Source organism: Rhamphochromis sp. 'chilingali', assembly GCF_963969265.1.
Source record: "Rhamphochromis sp. 'chilingali' genome assembly, chromosome: 5".
Lineage (NCBI taxonomy): Eukaryota > Metazoa > Chordata > Actinopteri > Cichliformes > Cichlidae > Rhamphochromis > Rhamphochromis sp. 'chilingali'.
The window spans coordinates 1,459,953-1,487,730 of NC_137932.1; the positions used below are offsets into that span (position 1 = coordinate 1,459,953).

The following is a 27,778-nucleotide window of genomic DNA, read 5'->3' on the forward strand; positions in this document are numbered from 1 at the left end:
GTGTGTGTGTGCATGATAATTCCCTGCTACCCAGCTCAAATGTTAGCATGCTGCTCTGCCAAATAAAGGTGGTGATTATCACCTGGCTTGTTTGGCTGATTAGCATTTTGTTTGAGCTTAAATTAATTTTAGAGTGTGAGCTTTTTACAGCAGCAGATGGTGTGCCTTCTTTCTGTTCCATTTATTCTTGTCGTATTTCATTCTATTAGTACAAAATTAAGGGAAAAAAAGCATTATTATGTTTCGTGCCAGTGCAACTGGTATTTGTTTTAGCAAATCCAAAGCAGAGTTTACTGAAGTATGGAAAACTGTTCCACGTTTATGAACAACTATTTTCAGACCTCGTGAAACTTGTTTTCTAACTTCTGAAGTGAGAACTTGTACCTGTGTGGAGTAGATATAATTTATACTTGTGTTTTTCTAATCTGTTCTGTATTTTTAGCAGCTCATGCCTCCGTCTTCACCATTTTGAATTAGAATAACAAAGGCCAGATGATTTATTTCTGCTCCTTTTGTAGAGCTTTCTTTTCTCCTACCTGTGTTCAGGAGAAAAGAGTGATGCAATGGGCTGATATCAACATCTGTGCATCCGTGAAGACAGTGCTGCCCAGATAAGACGCTCACAAGTGTAGAGAGGAGAGCTGTGCCACGGGGAGAGATATGCAGCACAGACAGATAAAGAGAAAAGCATGAAAAGAAAAGGTTGCTGCGAGAAATGGAACGGATAGTAACTTTACAATGACCTTAATGCAGATGCTGCATAAAAGATTTAAACACACAACCACTTCAGCTAAGAGCAGCATTGCTGTTTGCTTTATACACACTCCAGGCTGTCCATGTTCGAAGTATTGTTGGTTAGAAACAGACATTATTTTTGTTTGTGCAAATTGGATCAATGGATCAATTTTCTTGAATGCCTGTCCTCCTTTGCAAGTCCCACAATGGAAGCAATTTAGACGTATTATGCAAATACCACTCCCGATAAACACTGTGGTAAGCTTCAGAAATGTCTTGGAAAACATACTTAAGTGGGCAACAAAATATGATCACGTTCCATTTTGTCAACATTTTTGTTTTTTGTATCTGTAATTTTTCTTCCCAAATAAAAAAGCAGCGTTATATGCCCCCGTTTTACACCTCTACTATAATTACCAGCTCCAAAAACACTGGGACACTATAACGTGTAGAAAGAGAACGCAGCCATATTTTATCCACAATGAAACACAGAAAACACATCGAATGTTTACGATGAAAAAATGAAGCATTTTGAATTTGATGGCGTGGGGATCGTGGGGATGCATGTCATGGTAATTAATGTTTTTTAACTGTTTGCACGGCATACATCCTTAATGCACTTTAATAACTGGAGAATTGGGTGCACGTGTTTGAACTGGTTTTGCATTTACTCTGGCACTGACCGGATTGACCAATGCTCGGCTGTTTACTGAGCTCTTTAGACTTTTCCATTGTTCTGAGGATGAGAACTGTAGACTGACACAAGCTGTGAAGGTCTCTCAGAGATCACCAGTAACCAAACACCAGTTATTCAGACATGTCACAACTTTGCAAACTGGCCATAAACTGGAAACAACAATGTCACTGCCCACAAAGAACTAAGAGCCATGGACTGTGTCAAAAAGCCTCTGCGCCAACACCGACACCTTTAGCTCCAATGAAACTTGCAGCTCCCCACAAAGCCAAACGTCTTCTTTTTATGGCCAGAACACACAAAGATCGAGCTATTTAGCCAGAGGTATGGTCAGAGGAGTTTGGAGGCAAACACCTCTGCGTTACTGGTACATTGCACAAACCTGACGGAATAGTCTAGGACGACGAACTTCACCTCAAATCAACAGTTAGATGGTTAAAACTTGAACACAACTGAGTGCTCCAACAGGACAATTATCACGAACCAAGGATAGAGCAGGCTAACATTAAGCTTCACGATTATCTTCCCAAAACTCTTACGTCAACCCGAAACATCTGAAGAGACCAGCTGTTGGACATTTGAGTGACGAATCTTGTTTTATTCTTGCCTGGTGAAAAATTCTTGCTCTAAAACTTGAACACAGTTCAAAGCATTGATGGTGCCTTTCCAGATTTGCTAACTAATACATCCCACACCATCAGAGGTCCAGGCGTTAGAACTGAGCACAGGCAGTTCCACAGTTTTCCACTTTGCCTCTATCCATTTTAAATCAGCGGTGGTCCAGAGAAGTGTTCCTTAGCCCATGCAGTGATTTCCACCATTCAATCATCACAGTTTTAAATCCAGTGCTGCGTAAAGTCTAGAAGATCATGGGCCTTGTCACTTGCACACAGAGAAGTCTCCAGATTCTTTGACTCTTTTGATGATATTATCTACTAGAAATGACTGGATATTGAAAGACTTCTCAATTCTACATTTAGAAACATTATTCTAAAATCTTTCCTTGATTCTCAGCATTCTGGTGCCCCTGTACCAACATGCAAATTCAAAATAAGCTAAAATCTTATGTATCCTCTCACATGGAGAGGTGGGGCCTACCTGTGCCGCCACTTAAGGGCAGAGCCGTCCTTTCCTCGTACCTTCACATCCTGTCACCAGGACCAGCTGTGGCTGCCACCTTCCTCCACATTGTTTTGTCTGCTATGGTGATAAACTGGTTCACCCAGTCTAGTCTTTGTACTTGTGCTTTCCATTCTGGAATCCTCTCTCCTTGCTTGCTTCCAAGATACCTACCAGAGGTTTGTTGCGCGTCCCTTGAAGTCCTTACCTCTGTCCCAATATGGAGTGAGAAACAAAGACTCACCTGTTGTTTAAAGGTTTACAGGTAAGCACCTCAAGTTACCCAGAAGTCTGCTTGAGGCTTTTAACCATTTGCAAATGACCATAATCAGCCAGCACTGGCTAATAACCAGTTTCCCTCCAGTTACCTGGCTGTTTTTTGTTAATTCCTTGAGTTCTATAAATAAACCTTGTGAGTCTGATCACTGCAAAAACATCACACTGCGAATAAAATATGAGATTGCAAATCATTGCATTCTGTTTTTATTTCAGTTTTCCTCATCATCCCAAAATTTTTGGAATTTGAATTGCACATAAAAAATATCTTTCTCTATCCTGCTACACCCACCACTCTGTTTCTTAGTAAATATTAAAATGTGCTAATACAGTACCGTGTGTTCTGTTTTGCTCTCCAGGCTCTGTGGGCCACAGGTTTAGGCTTATCTGCTATCAGCTGGTGAACCTGTGGAGCTGCAGCCAAGTGCAGACCACTGCCAGCTAACAAGGAGCGTGTACGAAGAGAATCTGTGTCCTGACTTTGTGAAAAAATCCTTTTCGTGCTGTTGCCAGGGAGCTTGTCGTCCTGTTGTTTCGATTTTAACAGACTTCTCAGGAAACGTTTTAGGAGCCGTTTCGGTTCCTTCTGTTTTCTCTTTTTTGAGTTGTTGGGAACTGCAACGTCAGTAATTTTGGGTGGAAGATTTTACAGTGTTTTGGCCTCTGCTTTCATATTTGACAATAAAAAAACAAATAAGCCTAAAAATGGCACTGAAGGCAATTTATAAGATTTGATCTGAATATGCAGAAGTAATTCTGTCCTACTATAGACTACGATATAACAGAAATCAAGTTTAGACACTAAATTAAATTCAATTGTTTTTGTTGTTGTATGTTGGGGGTTGACCCTCACGTGTTTGGACCCTTGACTCTGAACACTGTGAAACATTCACAGTCAGCAGTGCTTTGCTAGCATTTCTATGATCAGCTAGAACATTTCTCCCAAAAACAGACCGATGGAGAGGGCTGTGCGCTGCGTTTACTCTGAGTAAATGACAAATGTAAATGAGGGCGACTACAAAAGAAAAAAAATAAAGTAGGTCATTGCAGTCAATTCTATAAGAAGCTAGGATGCCATTAACTTCAAAGAAAAACCAGGCTTGAAAACTATACGAACTAAGAAACTACTCTGCACAAGCCCATAGTGAAGCTATCAGAGCACGTAACAGAAAAGAGTGAACGGCAATCAAAGGACTCGTTAGGTATTCGTGCAACTGCTCGATGCAAAGAGGGTTTGGACTTTATTTAACCATATTTAAAACGTGTGGAGAAATGCTGCGGTTCAGCAACAGCGTAACGGACGAGCACCGATCGATTGAAAGCTGCACATCCCTTGATGACCGCTGATAATCACAGCACCGTTTTCATTGGATGGCAGAATGGCGACCTGTCTTCATCAGAACCGAGACGTTACTGTCACACCTTCTGTGGAAATACGACACGCTGCAAAAATAATGGAAGGAACAGACCGGAGGGAGGCACGTTGTTGCCGTGCAGCACGGGTACCTCACAACAAGGAGGTTCTAGGTTTGAATCTCCTGGTCAGCGGGGGCTTGTTCTCTCTTTTTCTCTTCGCCTGTGGCCTTCCTCTCACAGTCCAAAGTGCGCTTGTTGTGTTAACTTGCGAATCTAAATCTGCTGCAGGCATGGATGTGAGTGTGAACGCCTGCCTCTGTGCGTTAGCTCTGTGACTGGCCACCTGTCCAGGGTGTACGTCAGCTGGGATAGACTCTACCTCCCCCGAGGACCCTGAATTAGATATCGGTTGAGAAAACAGGTTGACTGAAGTTAAATGGATGCTTCAGTCAAACAGCAAAACAGATGGAACTCTTCAGAGAAAAGGAGGGTTAGCAGAAATCAAAGCTAGTACATAACCATTACAAAAGAAGGCGAGAACATCCTGGTCATTCATTTTAAAGTCATTGAGCAGTGTTGGAGCAACAAAGACCCGGGAATTCCACACAGGTGTCCCGACTTACTCCTGTTTCTCCTACGGGCGTCCTCTGACACATGGCATACTTGTCATGGCTGTGGCGGCTCATCAATAAGGTCACGGAGCAGCAATACAGATGCTGGGTGAGGTCTCGGTCCTGGAGAGAGGAGCTAATCAGAGTCTCTGCAGGGGAGCAGGCTGTCTAGTAAGACTCTATCTGCATGCGCTCACACAAATACATGCACTGTATACGCTCCTACATAGCCAGCAAACAGGAAGGAGAAACAGGATAAATTTAGATCTGTAGAACTTCGAATTGTAAACAGTTAGCATGCTGTATATTCTCAACAAGTGGAAATAGGAACAGAGAGCTCCAGACTCCAGCACAAGCCCTTTTTAAGGCCATAAACCTCGTTTGTGTTTAAAAAAAGAAGTCTTTAAATTTTCTTTACCGAGCCGTCAACAAAGCTCGTGTCCCACGGAAAAAACTGACGTGAGGTCAAATTCATTCAAGGATTTACTCAGGACGTCTGCTCCATCAATGCCTGTGTAAACTAGCATTAGCAGCGTGTAAAGATATAAAGGGATGAAAGACACACTTACAATGTGATTCAATCAGCAGTAAAACACTCTCAACTGTGAACATGCTGTAAACTCACAGAAAATATAGTCTTGTGGCAAGATAGTGCTGCTTGGCAATAACACACACACACACACACACACACACACACACACACACACACTTATAAGTTTCTTCACTGTCATCAAAATGTAATATTGCGCAATTCACAAAGAGGCCAAGGACATTTGTAAGTTAAGGGGATGGAATTGAATTTATATCAATAAAAAATGACACAAAAGATTTATCAGGTAAATTCTTTAAGCTTATGAGTCATCAGACTCTACGACCTCACCGTGACCTGGATATTTGTGTATTTCAAGTCCGACTCGGGGGGGAAACGATGCAGTTTCATTACTCTTACACTGTGACGAATATCTGGCCACTCACAAAACTTTACCTGGCCTCAGTGATCGATACTTAATTACGCCAGCTTTTCCTGGTTTTGTGGATTATTGGTTGGGGGGAGAGCAGCTTGTTTGAGAAGCCAGTGAAAACCAGCAAGCTTATAAAGACAGAAACTGTGTGAGCGATCAGTAATGCATCATTGCTCAGCAGTCGATAGTAACAAACTGCCTTGAATCAAGTGTAACGACATTAGAGGCAGAGAATAGGGAGGGATGGCAGATGCTTAGTTTGTTACCCAGCCTGCATTTGATGTAGCTATGTCAGCCAAGCCACAATTATGCTGTAATGTTCCTGGCAAACAGTGGGCAGGCCAATTAATAATCCAGAAAACATATGCTTCTGTTTGCAGCTTTAAAGTTTATTGTAGGAATTGTGATTTATAAAAAAAGAGGCAAGAATTTATGTATAAAGTCAGCAAAAAACCAAAAAACCATGAAGAGTTTATCTAAAATATGCTATAAATCTATTATGGCTATATGTGCTATACAATATACTTATGTTGGTTATGAGATTGCGCTCTAGTGCCGACACAGTCTGGGAGCGTGTGAGCATGATCGCCGGGGGCAACCATGAAAGTTTTAGGGCTATTGGTGCAGCCAGCGGATGAAATGCTAACACTAATAAAAACTGTCATTAATCCCTTTTGATTATTTAATCAATGACGACGCAGTGCATGTCAGCAAATGCAAACACGATTAGTCAATAGTCCTCAGACCACGAGCATCGACACTAAAAGGACTCTGGTACCAAAAATATCGTCTCTACCTAACAGATCCTGAATATTCATATGCAGAAAATATTTATAGAAATTAATATCATCAGGAAATATTTGGTCTTTAATGGAATATTTTAAAAGCTGTGGGCTGGATTACCCTGAAATGTGTCCTCTGGTACCCACAAAGAAATAGTTACAGCCTCTGACTTTTCATCCACCTGTAGCTTAAAGTCTTAAGTTGGTCCCAGAACATTCAAATAATCTGACTGATACTCTGGCAAAGAATTTGACAGATATACTTTTGGTCCCAGACGTTCTCATTAAGGTAACTGGCTGCTAGTAGCTGCCAGGGTCAATGTAACATCAGTCCCTGAAGGCCCCTCATGTAGGCCTAAAGGACACCCTCCAGTCCCCAGGGAATGGTTGGAGCGTCTCTAACTGGTTTGAGAGTAGATGAAGGTTGCAGCAGTTGTTAGCATGAAATTATTCAAAAAAGATGAATATAGTGCAGCACTAAAAACCTCCCTGTGATTGCTTCGGTTGATAGCAGGTTTCTGCCATCACCAATAGTTTGCATTAGAAAGGTCGGCTAACTTGCAAACGTCTATTCACCGAGCTGTACTGAAACTGTGAAAAGTAGAAGAGAAATCGGAAACAGAAACTGTTCTAAATAATAAATGCTGTCCCTGTTAAAACATGTTCGCAGCAGTGGTTAGATCCAGTTTCTGGTCTAAAGACTAAGTGACGAGTGTTTGCAGCCAGTTTGGTGTCTCCATGTTAAGTATGGGCGGCTACAGTAACCTGCTTTTGGTGCAGAGCTCTCTTTGCAACCAGTTTCACCCAGTAACAGCCAGCAGCCTCTTGCAACTACTTGCCAGGTAGCCTTTTTCTCACTTTGTTGCTTCCTCTTGTTTTGGCACACCCCTGTTGTAAATTGCAAATACCTGATGACACTGACACACAGCCTGCATAAAAAACGTGCTCCGGGACCTTAATTACAAGAAACAAGAAGCTTGAAAAGCCTGTCCCATTTTATGCATCTATGTCCAGCTGTAATATGTTTGATATGAATATGCGACTGTCCATCGCCCTGTGAGTAACGTCTTCTGTAAATAAGCTATAGTAAAGATTATCCCCATCATCAACCTGTTTTTCTAATGTCTCCGCACTCTCAAGGACGAAGGAGGAAGTTAATAAGACTCATTTAGCACAATGCAGGAATTGAAGGCTCACCAGAATGCAAAGATAATGAGATAATAAGGTTGCTTTGCAGTAGATAAACATCCAGTAAATATCACTGGCTGTCACAGGTGTTTTTGCATAGACCGTGTTTAATCAGCACTCATCAACATTCACAATGCAAAGGGGCCGTCCTTAGGAATTTAAAGAAGGGTAAAAGATGTGGCTGCTGGTAAACTAAAGCACTGCAGCTACAAATCTATCCACCTATAAACCTGCACTGATGACTCTAATGTATGATGCTAATGTAGGCAAGTTTCTTCTTTGTCCTGCTGGAAATCTGTGAGACGTGCTGTGACGCTGGACCGGCGCCGGTGTTTGTTCATCAAGCGGAAATAAGAAAGCTCTTTTTTAGTCTTGGCAACTGGACTCGACTGATGTCAGGAGCATAATGTGGTAGTCATTATCCAAAGGCTAAACACACACGCCTGCATCAGATCAATTACAGATGACTTTGATTTGTTTGCTTATTTCTCAAATGTGCGTCCTGTCGTGTTGTGATGTGACTGATTTATACACAAAAAGGTGCAGATTGCACTTGGCAGTGGTGGATTTATGTATTTGGATTGGAAACCAGAGCAGTTAGAGAATAGCTGTGACTGCAGGTTGGTAAGTTTAGCTTTTCTGCTGCTTTGCACGTTGACAACTTGAATTTAGATTCATCGCTCAACACGAGAAAAAATTATACCGGCCCGACCGAACCACCCCCACCTGGCTGAGCAGCGCCGGAGCAACGTATCGAGCAGTCAGCTCTTATCCAGTCAATAGATTTTTAGCAACTGTGGCTACGCTTGTCAGCTTTAGCTGATTGCCTGACATATTTCCTCAGTGTCTCCTGGCTCATCTACAGTTGTCAGTTCTCCAGACGTGGCTGTTGAAGCCATGCCCCTGGCCGTTCAGTTAATTCCCAGTACAGCGTGTCTATTTTTTTCTTACCTGGACTGGAGCCAGTCCTGTCAGTCCTGATGTCTTCATTGCCCAGAGTGGCTCTGTCTATCTGGCTCAGGCCTCGGTGCATTACATTTCTCCCGTCTCCCTCTGTCCCTCTGCTTTCGAGTCTCTGACCTCTCTTTATTTCGCTCTCAGTCTCCCTCTCCTCTTCTATTCAATCTTTTCCACTTTCTTAGCTCTATTTTGACAGTCAGCCTCTCTTGCACAACCCTACCTTTTCTTTTTGAACTCTTGCAGCACTCCCAGCTGTGGCCCGGCAGCGCCGCAGCAGTGCCACGTCGGGCCCTGTCAGACATATGGAGAACGCAGTGGACCAAAAGCTGGGTCACTTCAGCTGCAGAGCGCCAGCGACGCATAACAAATAAAGATGTTATGGAGCTAAGGTAAATTTGTCACAAGTGACATAAAACACTCGCTCTGGCACCTGGGATGAAATAGGTTGTTTTCTATAAAGATCACACTCAGTCATTTTCAGCCTCAGCTTCTCTGTATTCTCTCTCAGAATAGCAAAGCTGATGCAAATCAATAAAGTAATTTCCCCCCAGACTTGTCGTAATTAACAATCTGCCACGTGTGCTCAGGGGAACTGCGGCATTTGAATAGAAGCGACTTCCAGCTGCTGTGATTTAAGAAGTTTAAGACAGGAAGGCGAGAGGAGCTCTCTATGAGTAAGCATTTCACTAATGCGTTTATCATCTGTGTCCTTACAACTGATCTAAGCTGACATTGTGCTAACGTTTCTATTTAAGTGGAACTTTTCTCCTCAAGAGTCCTTTACTCTTACGAATTAATTTGCTCCAGGTAATCAAAAACGATGCCGGGTTATCGTTCTGCTGGCTAGTTTTTAAAAAGGAACAATAGAAGGAAAAAATCAATTTTTCTGATTTTAAGTTTCAAATTAGAACGAATGCTATAATTTTTTAAATACTGACATGACGGCAGAGGGATTGAATATGATTGTTAACGCACTTCTGGTAAAAAATATAAAACAGTATAGCAAACAGTTGTAACCACAAGAGACTAACGTATTTCTACCTGTATATATTCCCTCAAGGGGTGCAAAAGGAATCTCCGGGGTTGAAAATCTGCAGTTCCTCTAATGACCACTTGAGGCCGACTCCAAAACTGAGTAAATCCACACCAGCTTCTATGTCACAACGCCTGCTTCACACTGTGGATTCATTGTAGCCGACTGGAGTCACTGAAGTGGAACGTTTGTCCACGCTGGTGTTGAGTTAATCTGAAAAATCTGCCTGCTAAATAAATCAGTGTTTCATGTTTAATTAGTAACATTATAGTATTTTGTTAGCTTTTATTTGGCACAAATAAGTCTAAAAACAACCAGCGCATGTGTGTGAATGATTATATTTATAGTCAGTAAGCTAACGTCTAAGTCTTCTAGTTTCACTACTTTTTTCTGCTGGTTAGGATTATGCATTTAATCAGTTTGAACTGGTGGCACAGTGGTTAGCACTGTTGCCTCACAGCAAGACGGTCCTGAGTTTAATTCCACCATCAGGCCGGCTTCTTTCTGTGTGGAGTTTGCATGTTTTCTCTTCGGGTACTCCGGCTTCCTCCCAAAGACATGCAGTTAGTGGGGTTAGGTTAATTGGTAACTCCAAATTGCCCATAGGTGCGAATGGTTGCCTGGTTGACTGGTGACCTGTCCGGGGTGTACCCTGCCTCCCGGGACAGCTGGGACAGGCCCTCCTGTGACTCTGACAAGGACAGTAGGAAGAGGATGGATCATCAGTTTAATCCAAATAAGATAATGTAGATTAAAATATAGCTTTGTAAGTTTCACCTTGGGGATAACTAAAGTATGTATCTATCCTACACCGTGCACGTTAGATAATGATGTATATCTATGCTTGCTATAATCAGCTGGTATGACCTCCAGGCTAATGACGTATTGTGTGGATCTTTTGAAATAGCAGCAGCTTTGACAAAACGTCAGTACTTAATTCCCAGCAAAGAGAACAAGCTTCTTCTTTATGCATTTGCTATATTTCACAAAATAAATGAATAGAAATTAAATGAATTCTTTACTCAAGGTCTGCTGGTTAGTTTCCTTTCTTCTTCTCTTAAATGTAATGATGTAATAATGAATAATGAAGCATGCATTATGGCCACGAGTTCAATGACAAGTTATCAGGTGGATGCATCCGTGAGGTTTTGTCCACTGCTGTCTAAGGCCACGTCCACGTGTTGAGCTCATTGTGCTTCAGCAGTTTAAATAAAGACACGTCTGCATGTATACAAATGGATTTCTGATTTAAGATGATATTTATCAGGATACAAAAGAGTTTTGTGTTGTGGTTAAACAGAAGATAAATGAAGTTTCTTGCATACAAACTGACACCATTTCAGTGTTTCTGGATGTCTTTAGACGTTTCAGCACACTGTTATCTAAATGCTGCATTAGAGGCTTCTCAACTGTGCCATCAATTGTATTGCGGAGAGAAACGCTCTTCACAATCACAGGCAGCCTGCAGCGTTTAAGTTTTGGAATTAATGAAGGGAAGTTTTATTGACGTGTAATCAGCGTAATTATCCCGAAGAAGGCAAAGTGAATTCTAATCACTGCCAGTGCAACTTTTTCCAGATGATCACCTTCACTTCCTTACAAAACAGCCTCTCGTCTCAGACTCGTCGTTCAAGAAAGACAGCTCTCCATTGATGAGGAATAAGTGGCCAGCAAACAGCGGCGGCATTACCGGCGTGCCGCATACATACAGAACACTCGCTGTGTGTTAAGTACGCTCCTCGCCTGAAATACACTGATGAGGTGAATCCAGGAAAAAAGCTATTGTCCCTCCGATTTGCTGGATTAAATCCACACCACTCAACACGCAGGAAGAGGTAATGAAGACAAGCGAGAGGAAGGATTGCGTCGCCTTTCGGCAACTCTGGGGGAAAAAGTGGGGCGGTTTGATTCAATAACAGGAATATGCCGTAAATATAATGTACATTCATGTGCAGGTAACCCCAATAACTGGATATGCACTCAGCTGAGCATTTATGGGAGATTTTGAGATGATGTGTGAAATAGAAGTTCCATAAAAGTGGCCGGTGTGGGCGATCCGTCACATTTATGTTAGTCTGCGTATTTCTATCCCGGTCACCACAACAGCTCCAGACGCACAAAGCCACTTCTGGGGGAAGTGATTGTGTTAAAACCCATTTGTTTATGGGGACGACAGTGCGCACGACGCAACGGCGTGGTCTCACTGAGAGTTCTCCGGCTATGAAATCTGAAGCGAGACTTTTCTGCTGAGCCGTGTGGCAGAAAGTAGTTCTTTCAAACTTGACTTCACTGAATTTACTTTCTTTTCCTCACCTGCTTCTGTCTTCTGGCTTCTTTTTTGTTTCGTTCTTGAGCGTCGTGAGTCAGGGTGACTGCTGATTGGCAGCATGATGGGGCAGAATACGACCATTAGAAGAGATGAGATCTGACTGTCCCCACACTTGATGCCTCACTGTACACTTTTTTTCTTCTTTTTGCCAAGAAAGCAACAAACAACAAACAGACTCACTAAGACCAGGCAACCGGGCCAACATATAAACAAGATAAACAATGTCTCCGGGGTAAGCGAGAGGAGCAAAGGATGCAGGGGAGCTCTGTGTTTGTTCTCCGATCGATGCCATACATACTGCATGAGTTCCCTAAGAACTATGGGTGGAAGTTGTTCACTTCTATACAGGCAGTTCAGGCAAAGACAGCGCTGCACTATTATTGAGATGAGGTAAAACTATAAGAAGCAATGAGTGCGTGCATGAGCGAGAGAGAGAGAGCGGTCCTGTTCTCAGATAATAAAACGCTGGGATCGATCCGCAGGCTCAGCCAAGCAAAGGCCGGGGACACGTCTGCTTTACAGTTTTTTCTGATTGCTTAAGCACATTTTTTGTAACTATTTGCTAATTTTGCAAAACTCTTCACACAAATAAGAAAACCTGTCACCCAATAATCAAAACATTGTAGTTCTCTTGCAAAAGCAAACACAGCTAGATTAACTCTCCACACCTTCGTAAAAATGGTGTTTCCGTATCAAACAGTACACACAAGCCATCATCTCCTAAGCACACAATGCGCCAACTGCACACTGATGGTATGAATACAAAACACATCTGGCTTTTGCTTTCTCTGTGCACAAGGTAGGCTATGTCAGTTTGAGCTCATACTTCTGTCATAGATCCATAAGCATAGAGGGATCCAAACTTCAAGTACTGGTGTTTATTCAAACACATCAAAACAAACACAAGTGTTTATTTCCAAGTATAGGATTATTTGCAATCGCCATAATGACTATATGGGTTACTTGGTCTGCAGTGAACATGCTTCCTCTGCCCCAGCATCTGGTCATCTAGCAATTCTGTAAAGTAACAACTTCAGTATTTTTACATCAATGGTATTGGTGTGTTTCTCATTGGCATACGGCAGTGCTACAAATCTTTGTGCGAAGTGACTGTACTCACCGATTCTCATTTCAAGATGTCCTTATGGTGCTTGCTACAGTGTAGCGGCTCGAGTTAGGCTGGACCCGTTGGCCAGCTACCCTCAGGGTCATTCCACGGTTGATTACATGGTCCACTATTGTAGCTCTGATGTCATCAGCAATTCTATTTCTTACTCTTCCTACCCTTCCTCTCCCCCCTCCTCATCTTCCTCTCCCCCCTCCTCGTCTTCCTCTTGCTCCTCCTTGTCCTTGTTGTCCTCTTCATCCTACTTCTTCACCTCCACGTCCTCTTCCTCGGCTTCCTCTACTTCTCACTCTTTCTGCTCCCTCCATTGTACTCCGCACACACAGCTTACCTGTATTATAGTGCTTAGGCTGATTGCAAAGTGAACTAATTATCTAAAGAAGTTTTCACATGTGAAAGTGTGCCAGACAGTTGGCAAATTAGAGTTAATGATAGCCATACATGTGTATGCTTTTGCTAGGAGTGTGTTGGAAATTTGGTAATTGAGTGTTGTGCAGTGAATTGTGCCTACACTTTTGCAAAGTGTGTGTTACAAAATTGCAAACTGAGTGCAAAGCAGTTTTTGTGCTTTTAGTTTTGCAAACTCAGTGAGTGGTTTTGCTATAAGTCTGAATAGTTTTAGAGATTGTGCTACAGGAATCACAGTTAGGGTTTAAGCATTCAGAAAAAACTGTAAGTGGGAAAATAAAGAAGGAAAACCAAAACATTTGGATTACGTCGTCATATCCCTCCACAGAGCTTTGATTCTCTCAAATAAACACCCGTAAACCCCGGCTATACCCGAGCTCTCAGCGGAAATTAAAAAACAAAATTGGCTTCATAAATATTAATCTGTGTAAGGCAGAGGTTGTGCCCTTCACGATTATTCATGCTCTCTGGTCACATTCGTCAAGAGTAAACAGAGTCCTCCTGTTTACCTAATGCTGAACATTTGGTAGGTGAGTGGGCATAATTGATGCCTTCATACTCTATTCTGGAGGATGTAATTAAACATGGTCTGCTATAGCAGACATTCATCTCTTTCTTCACTTCCTTTTGCCACACACACACACACACACACACACACACACACACACACACACACACACACACACACACACACACACACACTCATCAGACTAACATGCAGAGCACACTTCTGCACGATTGCACTCTCATCCATTTCTTCAACAGCAGTGCCTCGATTCACTCGAAATTAAAGGCAGCGAGCAAGTTAATTTCACAGCTTTTTGGCATGTTATCAACTCTCCTGCAGCTCTAACTGTGGCCTCTGCCTTAGTGTCTTGGTTTTTTAGGCGTGGGCGGGGTAATGTATGATTAACTTCTCGCTTAAGTGTGACGGAATCATCAGCACGCAGAAAATAAGCCAATAAGACGTTTTTTATGCCTGTGCATCATTGCCTGTGAAGCACTGATGACAAATGTCTGGGGAAATCTTTTATTAAGGCGTGGCCTTCAACATTTTAAATAGTCCACACATACATAGAGAAAAATGTTTGCGTCAGTCGGTTTGGGATGTTTACAGCCCTGCACTCGTCTCCGTCCAAGATCTCAACCAAATCCTGGGCTCTTTTCCTTCTTTTTCTTTCCCATTTTGTTTTTTTGTTTTGCTCGGTAAACCACACTGCATATATTTCAGCTGAAGCCTGTGATGTTTTGGTGCAGGAATGCCTGAGACCGGCAGGATGTACTACCAACAGAAATTCCTTTGACCACTCTAGTTTCTGGATTACACTAAAATATGTCCAAATTGCTGGATACAGTTTCTGTTTCTGCTTTGTCTGTAGGGCGTCCAGCCCTGAAGGCAACTTAATATACACTTTCTGTCATTTACAGCATTACACAGACAGACATTAAACTTCAGGTAACGAGTTCCATCTTTGTTCTTGTCTCCATCCAGTAATGTGAGCTTAGCTTCAGGCTTCAGAGTGATTGTCTCAGGCCAACACCTTCTCACTCCATAAGCGTAATATTTTACGCTGGGTGACAAATCGTGAACATTTTACGCTTTCGGGTACCCAACACGTTCCTAAATGACGACATTGGAAAAACGAGAACACGTGACAACCGTTTGGACTCAATCTACACATGTTCGTTCATTTTCTTAAAATCGCTTTGGAGAACACTATTTTACGACATTTAACTGCTGGTTAGGGGTAGGGTTAAGTTTAGGGGGCTGGAACATCATTCCACTGCTTTCCACTGCCAGCAGTGACCACAGACTGCACCTCTGTGGAATTTAATGGCAGCACCATGCTGGAGCAGGTACGGGTGTAAGCATGACTGTGTGGCACAGACCTACACAACCATCATTGTTTTCTTCTCTTAATCATCAGCTATACCTGCCATTAGTAACTGCATTTATCCAGCGTAGCGTATCAGTACGTATCAGTAACATACCAGTATCAACGAGTGCTGAAAAAAAATCAGTATACTCTTACATTATGCATAACCCTATTCTGCATGCACAGCCATTTCTGCTGAAGCATCCTTGAACAAGCAAGACACCCTTGAAGTTCCAAGTACCTTCCCTTTACTGCCAAACTGCTGCTAGTGAAGTGTGAAATGGTAAATGGCCTGTATTTATATACACAAATTTACTGTGTCTCAGCGCATTAGAAGAATTAGGTCCTGGCAACATTGTGTGTAATGTGATGATTTTACGGCAATATATCTTAGAGTGCATGTCTCTGTGTGTGTGTGCATGGATCACTGAATCTAAGACATTTTTGCATTACATTTACCTGCATTTGTCTTTGTCCACCTGTCAGTTCAGTTGTCAGAGCAATGAAACAGGGGCTAAGCTAAGCTGGCTGGACCCCGGGGAGCTGCTGGCCTACCTGTAGACAGCCACGTCAGATTTTATTCCCTGCTCTGCAACACAATCATACAGTGAGAGAGGGCGAGGGAGTGCCATCAGTGGAATACTGATGCAGGAAGAGGCCAGGGCATCGACAAGCTCACAGAGGCTCGAGGAACATCGAGGCCAAGGGATGAATTCTTAAAGATGCATTTTGCAGGACTTGGAGGAATGTAGCTGGAGGAATCACACGAACTGCAAGGAACGCAGGAGGTCGGCGTGAGTTTGTAGGAGGCTGCTCCCAACGAGGTTAAAGGGGAGATAATTAAGAGTGATCTTTCAGCTGCTGGGGTTTTTTTTGCAAAAGTTGAACTTTCAAAAAGAAAAACCAGCTGGAACTTAGTGAAAAGTTTGGAGGCAACAGTTTGCAAGGTCAGTGAAAAGAGTCTGTGACACTGTAATGTACATGATGACAATATAAAAGCTGCAATGCAACAAATGCAACATTTCACAGATACAGATAATATCCTCCTTCTGTAGCTTAAACCTGTTGGCTAGCTGTTTCTTGCTCTCTGGTAACTTTGACAAGAGAAACATGATCACTAACATGTTAGAGAAAAGCATGTAGAGTCCCGCTCTTCCCTAATGAGTTGCGATAGATCGCTGCCCCTCCCAGAGCCTCGTACAGGAAGTTTCCTTCCATTAAAAAAAGGAGCTTTTCCTTCCCACTGTCGCCAAGTGCTTGCTCAGGGGGTTGTGTGATTGTTGGGCTTCCTTTCTGTCTTATAATATGAAATGATTTGAGCCGATTGTTGTTTTGTGGCGTTACATAAATAAAACTGAACTTTACCTGAAGATGCATGTACACGTGCAAACAGCAATTCACACAGCATAGCGAATGTCTCTACAGGCCAGCTGGATGAGATCAAACTGCAGGAACCAAGAAACAACGACCTCGTCCTCTTTGCTCTTTTTTATATTTTAGTTCACATGAATCTCAACAGACTGTCAGCTGATTACATCAAATTGTCTCATTCTCTCAGTGCTCACATAAAAGTCATTAATTTCCATCTAGATCCCAGGAAAGCTCTCCTCTGTACTTATTCCTGTTCTCTTTTTCGGACAGACAACAGACTGATTAAGAAATTTCGACTTTGACGTAAATATAAGCGTATTTAAAGTTTCAGCTCAAAATACCACCGAGATGCTTTCTTCCCTGCCATGCCTGAATAACCCTGGTTCTGAGCTCTTTTCCAAACAGTCTGTTTCAGTGTCTGTCGATGTAAATGGAACTGGAACCAGTGACAGACAGAAGCTGCCAATGGGAGCAGCGCAGCACAGTCGTCACAGATGAAGGCCTGAATCAGACAGTCTCGCCTAAGCTTTGGTTGACTTCTGTTTACCCGGAAACTAAATTCTTCTTTTTGAACAATCCCACTTTTCATTCTGTGAACAACAACAAACCCTTTGTGTTTCACGTTTTGGCTGCAATTAAAATTGTTTCTTTTACATTTCTAACCTGATTAAAATGACTTCCCCATTAAACCCATTTTTGATGACATGACTGATAAGTGACAGTAACAGGATGCACATGCATGAGTATAAGCCTAATCAACTTCACTGTTTTGTTCGGACAATCTGCATCTGTTTCCCGTGATGGAATAATAAGGACTGAGAATCACATGTCGACGGTAAGATTTTGTTTGGTTATCAAAAACAGTTTAAAGTTCTTAAGAAACAGGAAAAGGCTCAACAAGGAGCCGACACAGGACCTGAGAAACACATCTGGACCTTCATTCATCTGCTGTTTGCTGAAGCGTCATCATAATTTGAGCCACCATGCAACACCATTTGGAAAGCACCTGATTACAAAAACAACACCAGTGCAGTAAAGGCAACCCCTCACCCCCCCAGTGTAACACTGTCATCATGGACTGGCCTCCCCACTGCCAGGACCTCAACGTTAGTGAAGCAATGTTGAATCCTCTTGATAGAAGAGAAGCAGAAAAAAGCAGCTGACAAAGAAGAAAAGCTTGGAAATGATGTCAGCACGTGCAGAAAGTTGAGTAATCACTCAACAAGTGGGCCTGAGTGGAGACATTAAAACATCCATGCAGCATGAAAGCTGCTCATGGCTGACGGACCAACAGCAGCACATGGGAGAGTGGCCCACAGACCAGATGTACCACATGCTGTGAACAGCGCCTCCATCTGACAGCAGCACACAGGCCATCCTTGAACACGCTGCAGTACTGGAGCATAAATCCCAATATTCAGGCCTATTTCCCATTTTTGGTGTAAAATGTAAATAAATGAGGGGCGGCTGAAGACTTGAGGGAAGGAAGGGCACATAGCCTCTAGAGAGCCCTGTGACCATCTGAGCACTGCTGCTGGTTTACCTTTAGTCCCCTCCTTTTGAAACTTTTTGCATTATATCTTGAATGTATTGAAATGTTACACAGAGGCATCACTGCGGGGTGAAGAATATTAGGAAAAGACTTGTGGCTAGAAAGAAGGTTTAGTTCAGATGCAGGCGGACATCTGGGAGCCTGCGAAGAGAAACTGAATAAGAGGCGCTCCCTCCTCTCCGTACAGCTGATATTAATAAGCCCCATTTGCTCCTAAAGAGCTGTTCAGAAGCCAAAAAGCAGACGTGTGGTTACACTGGCAGCTCCAAAACTTTCACATGTATAACTGTGCAACTGAGAGGCAGATGGAAAAAGGTAAGTCGTGCTGGAAAATCCTCCCTGAATAAATAAACATTTAAAAAACACTGTTAATTTTTGCTCCAAGAATCTGTTTATGTCCGCTGTTTCAGGTTATTGGAGAAGTTCATGCAGAGACTACAGAGCAGCCAAAGCACTGCGAGCATTTTAGCTGATTTACAGTATTATTCCCATCTAATAGCTGGCTTAAAATGCTAATCATGCATGCTAATTCCTAGCTTAGTGTGCCTATGGATTAGAGGCCTGTGTAATGTACAGTTAATCCCATATACACTGCACTGAAAATCCGCCTTAAAGCGTTTCTCATCATCACAAATTTTCTCTCTAATTATGTCTCCTGAGAGGGGCTCAACTCCCACTTGGACTGAGTTGGTTCACGTTGGATCCTTAGATCCACATTAAAGTGAAAACAGAAAACATGCGCTGGATCAGGCTCTGCTTTTCCATCCAGATCGATAGATTGGACTTGACTGACGCTGTCTTGCATGCTTCGCAGCTCTTAATAGAACTGAATCTTATCAGAGAGCAAAAACATTTCTGTCTTCCCATTATAGCTTTAATCATCAGTTCTACCTCTGCACAGTCACATCCAGTCAACACTCAGTTTCTTTAAACTTCAGTTAAGACATCCAAGAGCAGTTTGGAAAACTGTACCGCTGAAATCAAACGCAATGTGACTTCTCTTCTTTCGGCAAGTGTGTGTTCGTCTGTGCGTTGCTGAAATATTAATAACCTATTAATTATCAGAAAAGTGGGAGACATAGCAGGGAGTGAGACAGAGAGATCGAGGCCACACGGATCTGAAAGAATACAAAGAGAAGGGAAAATGAGGCTGAATTTGGCTTTATACTGTCCATCCCTGGAGATTCTCCTCGCTGCTGATTGTTCTGCCCCTTTCAAAGCATCCACTGTGCTTTCATTACCGACTTCTGCTTATATTTTGATCAAATCTAGAAACAAGCTCCATTAGCACTCTTTTAGGGCTCTTTTCATTATCACACTGCACACTCTTAATACAGCAGCATTAAACTCTTTAATTTATTCACGTCTGATGTCTTTCATTCTGAAGCGACATGAATCCAAATGTCAGAGATTATTATAATACGTTACTATAAAATTATATAAATAAATCCAAATACTATTTCAATATAATGTCATTAAGTATAATTATATATGATATTGTAGCTGCTGTACAGCTGGGACAGGCTGAAGGAGAAAATGTCCCACATAGCTTTTTCATGTCAGTATGAATGTTGTTGAGTCATAAAATATTGGAAATACACGTCGTCTGCTAGCACAGCTACGACTGACTCTCGGTCCTCTTTTCTCCGCTGCATGCCTCCACCTCCTCCACCTGCTCTCACTACAGGTCACAGTGTCATCTGCAAACGTCACAGCCTCCAGACCCTCACCTGCGTCTCAGCGGGGAAACCAGGGTTAGTGCAGCGAACTCAAACTAGATTAGAAAAAAGACCCAAACAAAAACCAAGTGAAGCAATTTTGATCGTCATGCTTGATGAGACTCTACGAGCCTGTGAGTCAGCTGCTTTCTACAAGGTCTGCGTTCGTATTGTAACACCTACACTGATTTTCCTGAATATTGCCTCCTGCAAAATTACCAAACAACAAAAGCTAAACTGAAATGAGCAAACCCTGGAAACTAACATGAATTAAAAAAAACAATAAACTATACCAACTTGTAAACAGGAAGGACCTCTCGCCCCTCACCTTGCACCCGTCTGCCATTCCTACGGCACACCTCGCCACATGTCCTGCACCGCCCTCACATGCTTCTCCGCCAGTTTCTCTCTTGGCACCCGATCTCGAGCTTTCTCTGGATCCACAAAGACGCCGTGCGACCGCTTCTTCTCTGCACTTCACCATCGGCGCTCTCAAAGCAAACAACCCATTTGTAGCGCTCGAAGCCATACAGCTGTTCGCTGATCATCACCTCTCTCGTTAACCTGGCTTCAGCAACTCTTTCCCACAGCTTCATGCTGTGGCTCATCAACTTTGTCCCTCTGTAGTCGCTGCAGCTCTGCACATCACTCTTGTTCTTGAATGATATTAGAATTTCAATTGCCCAAACAGCTGAGCAGACTCTGTGAACAGGCTGTTAGTACCACTAACCATACAGCCAGGCCAGTTATTCAGCACATAAGTGTGTCATCAGACCACAACCATGACTGAGAGACAAACAGTGTGTACAGACCCGTATGTCAGTCAAAGGGGCTTCAGCCCTAATAACACATAGCCTACAGCTAACAGTAATTTTTATTAGATACAAAAGCAGTTTTCTACCATGTAAGCGTGTGAGCGTGTTTACTTGAAGGACACTTTAACACGAGGCTCCACCTATAAGGCCGTCAGTGCAGTTTTGAGCCCTGGAGGTCGTCTGCTTGGTCCTCTGGTTCAGAGTGTAGACGTGTTTGGACCACCTCAATTTTTTACATTAAAAACAAAGCTCGAGTTCATAAAATATAATTCATCACCTCAGTTTGAACAGGCCGACAGTATGTGGAGCACACAGCTCTTAAAATACTTCCTACCAGTGGACCAGATCTCACAGGACGTGTGGTTCTCCTGCTGGGCTACAACGTGCAGGTGCTAATGAACACAGCCCAGCGAGGGCTAGCACAGTCTCCTGCATGTGCACTATACACTAGTGGTTAAAGTCCTAGAGGTAGTAAAAATATAGCTTTTCTTCCTGACAAATAAATCCTAAGGTGCAATTATATATGTTCTTTTAAAGTTTGCGAAGAAGAAATATGTGAATTTGGAACATAAGGGTCCCAAAAACGTCATTTTGGTGATTCATGGATCACAAAAACTTTTTATGCAAAGTTCAGTTGAATTCAGAGAATGATATGCATGAAAAAAAGATGACTCAAAGAGTTTACAGTGACAACTATAGATGGTAAAAGTTGCAGGTTTATCTTCTTAAATTTATCGTGGCGTGCAGAGTTCTTATGCAAATCTGTGGTCGCGCGGTTTCGAAAGACATTATGGATATGGCCTTGAAATTACCGAGGAACTATTTTGCCAAGAGGGTGCTTCTATTTCACATTCGTGGCACAAAAAATACCTGAAACTGTCAACCTGAGCCAGCAAGATTAATTCTTGCTTCTTTTATTGGGTTCATTAGCCAGTGAAGGCTGAAGCCAAATATGGAAATACTGTACATCTTAGGTTGATACAGTGCATATATAAAGAAGTTGATCATCTCCTGTCCACCTCTGCCCTTTTGCTCCATCTAATTTAAATGATCTCAGCATATTTCTGCAGACGTAGAGTGTATCAGCTGCACAATGTTCTTTAGAGGGAAAACCAGCACACCGCAGACCACGGCCTCTCTGTGTGAGGATCTAAACGTATTCTACGCTAGATTCGACACAGCGAACACCATGAGACCGGACAGTGTGCGCACCGCGGATGACGTCAGTGCGCACACTGTGTCTGAGGAGGATGTGCGGAGGTGCTTCAGGAAGGTGAACGCACGCAAAGCTACTGGTCCGGACGGGATTCCCGGCCGCGTCCTCAGGTCATGCGCGGCTCAGCTGGCTGGAGTGTTCACGCACATCTTCAACCTTTCCCTCTCTCTGTCTGTAGTCCCAGCCTGCTTCAAAATGGCCACCATCGTCCCTGTACCCAAATCCTCCACCATCTCCTCATTGAACGACTGGCGACCTGTAGCCCTGACCCCCATCGTAAGCAAATGCTTCGAGAAGCTGGTCAGGGACTTCATCTGCTCTGCACTACCCGACTCACTGGACCCTCTACAGTTTGCATACTGCCACAACAGGTCCACTGATGATGCCATAGCCCTGACACTACACACTGCCCTGTCACACCTGGAGAAGAGAGACACGTATGTGAGGATGCTGTTTGTAGATTACAGCTCAGCATTCAATACCATCGTTCCCTCGAAGCTGGACAGGAAACTGCAGGATCTAGGACTGAGCAGCTCCCTCTGCAGCTGGATCCTTAGCTTCCTGTCTGACAGACGCCAAGTGGTCAGACTGGGCAGCATCACCTCATCCCCCATCACACTGAACACTGGTGCTCCACAGGGGTGTGTACTGAGCCCTCTCCTGTACTCACTCTACACCTACGACTGCACAGCCACTAACAGCTCCAACATCATTGTGAAGTTTGCGGACGACACTACAGTGGTGGGTCTTATCACCAACGGTGATGAGACGGCTTACAGGGAGGAGGTCAGCGCCCTGACCCACTGGTGTCAAGACAACCATCTCACCCTCAACGTCGCAAAGACAAAGGAGTTGATAGTGGACTTCCGGAGGTGCAGAGAAGTACACACCCCCATCACCATCAACGGCGCTGCTGTGGAGAGAGTGAGCAGCTTCCGGTTCCTTGGTGTACATCTGGCTGAGGATCTTACGTGGTCAGTACACACAAACAAAACAGTGAAGAAGGCGCAGCAGCGCCTCTTCTTTCTCAGGAGACTGAAAAGATTCGGCATGAGCCCCCGCATCCTCAGGACCTTCTATCACTGTGCCATTGAGAGCATCCTCACTGGATGCATCACCACCTGGTATGGCAACAGCACCGCCTACAACTGCAAAGCTCTCCAGCGAGTAGTGCGGTGCTCTGAACGGATAATTGGAGGTGAGCTTCCCTCCCTCCAAGACATCTACAGGAAGCGCTGCCTGAGGAAAGCGGGGAGGATCATCAAGGACTCCAGTCACCCCAGCCATAAACTGTTCAGACTACTTCCATCAGGAAGGAGGTTCTGCAGCATCCGGTCCCGTACCAGCAGACTGAGAGACAGCTTCTTCCATCAGGCCATCAGACTGATGAACACGTCATAGACACCTCAGCTTCACTACTGGAACTTCAACATTATGCACTCCACACTGTATATAAATGCCACTTGTTTTGCACATATTCAACTCTGTATATTTTATATATTTTATTATTATTATTATTATTTTATTTTTTTACTATTTAATTTGTAAAAATGTGTACACACACACACACACACACACACACACACACACGTAGGAAAATATTTAGTATACACATCCAGAAATGCATACACTATTATATATTGTACATATATTTATTAGTTTCAGGTTGGCCATTCTTGTATTTTGCTCGTTTGTGTTGTTGTGTTTGCACATCTCTGTTGCTTGTGGGGCTCGCACACAAGAATTTCACTCGCATGTGCTGTGCCAGTGTGCCTGCACATGTGATGTGACAATAAAAGTGATTTGATTTGATTTGATTTGATGTTCATTGATTTATATTCCTGCAGATACTTGAAAACCAGCGGGTGTCCCGTTGCTTGTGTCTTGTATTCCCCAATGTCGGTGTTTGAGGGCCAGAATTGAATGTATTGATGCACTGACTTCATCACTAATACATACGCATTTTCTGACATTCCACAGTGGATTTGTCCCAAACTGGCATTCCTGCACAGAGACTGTCGCAGCACAAGTTAGGGTGTTTCTGTACTTTCTGCACACGAGTGTCTTATCTCATCTTGTCTGAGTGATAAACACAGCATTTAGACATCACGTTACATCATTTACATTATAGACCAATAGTCCTTTTTGTATATTTAATGTCCACTATAGTCTTAAAATAGTCTGTATATGAAACAGGATCCTTATCAAAGATTGCTCTTAATCTCCAGATTTGCTTTTTGCCTCTGATGGTGGAAGAAAATATTCCGTCTCCTGCTCAGGTTATCGCTGCTTGCAGAGCTAATCAGGCTGGTAATGATGGCTCTGTGTGTGTTGGTGCGCACACGCCTGTTCAAGTGGCCCTTATCTCGTGTCCTCTTGCAGCCTCGTCCATACAGCGCATTAACCGCTCTGCCTTTCTCTAACTTCTACATAATACACGCACATTCAATATGTGCTTGGAATATCAAAAACGCATTGTGAGACACATCTTATCTTTTAAAAGAGCCTGTTTTGTTTGCTCTCTGATAAGTGTAACACAGCGTCCGGCGATTTCCCCCGATGTTTGCTAGGTTCTTTGAGCCTAGCAGCGATCATAAGCTGGTCCCTGCTGACCGCACTGCCTCACTTTACGGAGATTACAAAGCACTGTGCACCACGAAGGTCGCAGAACTGCGTGAGCCGAGCAGGAGTCCACATCAAAATGCAAAATGATGCAAAATATTATAATAGAGATTATAAATAATAAATATTTTCCTTTCTTTATTGATCCCAATATCCACCCCCAGGTGCTGAATGCTAATCCAATACCAGGGTTCTTTCCTTTTGAAATGGAAATTCTGACAAGCCTCTGAGTCGCACTGCTAACGGCTGCGTGAGCTCACGTCAGGCTACAGCTGCACATTTTTCCCATTTCCAACTATTTCTAACTTAAAATGGATTGTTTTTGATTTTAGAAACAGTTTGCCATTTATATCCTTTTACAACTGAGTCTCACTTCATATTCCTCTTATTGTATACAAGGCTGCACTCATTATATGTTCCTCAAAGAATATGTGTGACTGGAGCTAAACTTTAATAATGATTATTTCAGGCTTGTTAAAAGAAGAGTCCACATCACATACAGTAACAATAACACTCATGTCAGGCGTTATATTCGCTGGTATTCTATGGGCTCAAATTGTGGTCATAAATATTTTGTACTTGTAAATCAGGATTTGTATGTATAAAAAGAATTTGTGTGCGGACTTCAAAAAAGCGCCCCTCCGACAGCCAAACCCATCTGTTCTCTGATTGGATAGTTAAATTTGTGATTGACATGACATTGGCCAATCAGATCAAAGGAAGAAAAATAGGGTCAACATTCATACTTGTAACTTGAAACTTGAGTGCAGAGTTTCTCACAGATTTTTTGGCTGAGTCCACACACAAATCTTTGTTACACACACACACAAATTACACATACAAATCCTGATTTACAAGTACAAAGTATTTATGACCACAATTTGAGCCCATAGTATTCTGCTTATCTTGTGGGGTTTTGTTCAGTCCTGACATATGGAAGCACATGAAGCATCACACAGTTGCTGCTAATTTGTCAGCTGCACATCCATGATTAGACTGTTGCTGTTCCAGCACAGATTGTGACCTGGTGTCTGTGCAGGCCTCACTGTCCTGTTCAAAGTTATTTGAGCTTTATGACATGGATCATTCTCCTGTTGGAAGCATCTGTCAGAAGATGGGCACACTGTGGTCACAAAGGGATGGACGCGGTCGCCAGCAAAGCTCAAATCAAATCAAATCACTTTTATTGTCACATCACATGTGCAGGCACACTGGCACAGCACATGCGAGTGAAATTCTTGTGTGCGAGCCCCACAAGCAACAGAGATGTGCAAACACAACAACACAAACGAGCAAAATACAAGAATGGCCAACCTGAAACTAATAAATATATGTACAATATATAATAGTGTATGCATTTCTGGATGTGTATACTAAATATTTTCCTACGTGTGTGTGTGTGTGTGTGTGTGTGTGTGTGTGTGTGTGTGTGTGTGTATACACATTTTTACAAATTAAATAGTAAAAAAAAAAAAAAAAAAAAAAAAAAAAAAAAATAATAATAAAATATATAAAATATACAGAGTTGAATATGTGCAGAACAAGTGGCATTTATATACAGTGTGGAGTGCATAATGTTAAAGTTCCAGTAGTGAAGCTGAGGTGTCTATGACGTGTTCAGCAGTCTGATGGCCTGATGGAAGAAGCTGTCTCTCAGTCTGCTGGTACGGGACCGGATGCTGCAGAACCTCCTTCCTGATGGAAGCAGTCTGAACAGTTTATGGCTGGGGTGACTGGAGTCCTTGATGATCCTCCTCGCTTTCCTCAGCTCAGGTAGGCTGTGGTATTTAAACAATGCTCAGCTGGTACATTCAAGAACTCTACAGCCCATTGCACAGAAACAGCAGAGCAGCACTTTCTGAAATACTCAGACCAGCATCTCTGGCACTGACAACTACACAACTTTCTTTGCACCCTTTGAACTTCAGGAGATCTTCTTGATGTCTATATGTGACAATGCATTGAGTTGCTGCCATGTGATTGGCTAATTTAATATTTGTTTTAATGAGCAGTTGGAAAGATATACCTAATGTGTCTGGTGAGTGTGTCCACTAACCTTCTGCTGATGCATGCTGATTGGTCCATTAAGGCTTTACAACAGGACAACTTGCATCTCATATCAACAACAACTGCTGTCAGAGATCTGGTTAAACCACAAGAGAAACGCGTATAAGAAGAAGCTGTTTGTTGTGGTTGAAGGTTAAGAAATCAGCTTCAGCGCTGTGAAGAAGCCCCAACACAAAAGTGTGAGTCTCCTTCACTCTGTATGATGAAGCTGGTCGTTCTCAGAGTGGCACTTTTTGATATTAGAAATGTTTTGGCATGATTGTCTTTCTGCTTCTTCCTCCTCCACCACTTCTTCAGTAGACTCAGAAACTACACTTGCTGATTAGGAGTTAAAGCGTTCTGGAACTTTCAGTTAATGAGTAATTACATCTGATAGGCAGGTTAATGTTACTGTCGTGTGACGGATGGTTGCTCAGTTATAAGAAAGTACTCACATGCCACAGCCTGCTTACTTTCCTCCTCGTCCCTGTGATGCATGCACGGTGCAGACGTAAAGGTCAGGTTATTGAGGTATCACGCTGCAACAGAGGAGTGAACATTAACATATCACCCAACACACAAACTGTTTCCTGCAGTTTGTCACTAAATGTGTTTGTGAGTGAAATGTTGCATCACCCAGGAAACATTCAAGTGCAACACTGAGAATGAGCGGAGGAGCTCGTGTTCAAAGACCGGCACTGCTCAACAAGTGAAAGTCTTTATGCTGCAAACTTATATCTTGCATGTAACGTCCTAATTCACTGTAGAGCAGCGGACCGGTTTTTGTCCGACAATATTTTCATGGACCGGCCTTTAAGGTGTCGCGGATAAATAAAACCAGAACCAAAAAAAAAAGAAGATTAATTCATAACACACAGGAAAAGACCTGAGGAAGCCGAGTTAACGATAAAAAAAATGCTAAAAACCCTGAAAACCACGAATTTCAAACCAGAGCCTGAACTCTCGCCACCCGGTAGCAAAC

At 42.8% G+C, this 27,778-nt stretch overlaps 2 long non-coding RNA genes across 3 annotated transcripts; one reads left to right on the forward strand and one right to left on the reverse strand.

Moving 5' to 3' along the window:
• Positions 1-6: 6 nt before the first annotated feature.
• On the reverse strand, positions 7-27,476 carry LOC308397437. The gene is made up of 3 exons (XR_013971765.1): positions 27,252-27,476; positions 26,807-26,893; positions 7-4,914 (listed from the first exon to the last, which is right to left on the reverse strand). It is a non-coding gene; the product is annotated as an uncharacterized lncRNA (long non-coding RNA).
• LOC308397436 lies at positions 4,830-10,742 on the forward strand. 2 transcript variants are annotated; one of them, XR_013971763.1, is made up of 4 exons: positions 4,830-4,962; positions 8,927-9,072; positions 9,271-9,357; positions 9,744-10,742. It is a non-coding gene; the product is annotated as an uncharacterized lncRNA (long non-coding RNA). The 2 variants fall into 2 exon arrangements; XR_013971764.1 differs by lacking the exon at positions 4,830-4,962 and having other exon boundaries at positions 6,903-9,072.
• Positions 27,477-27,778: the final 302 nt, after the last annotated feature.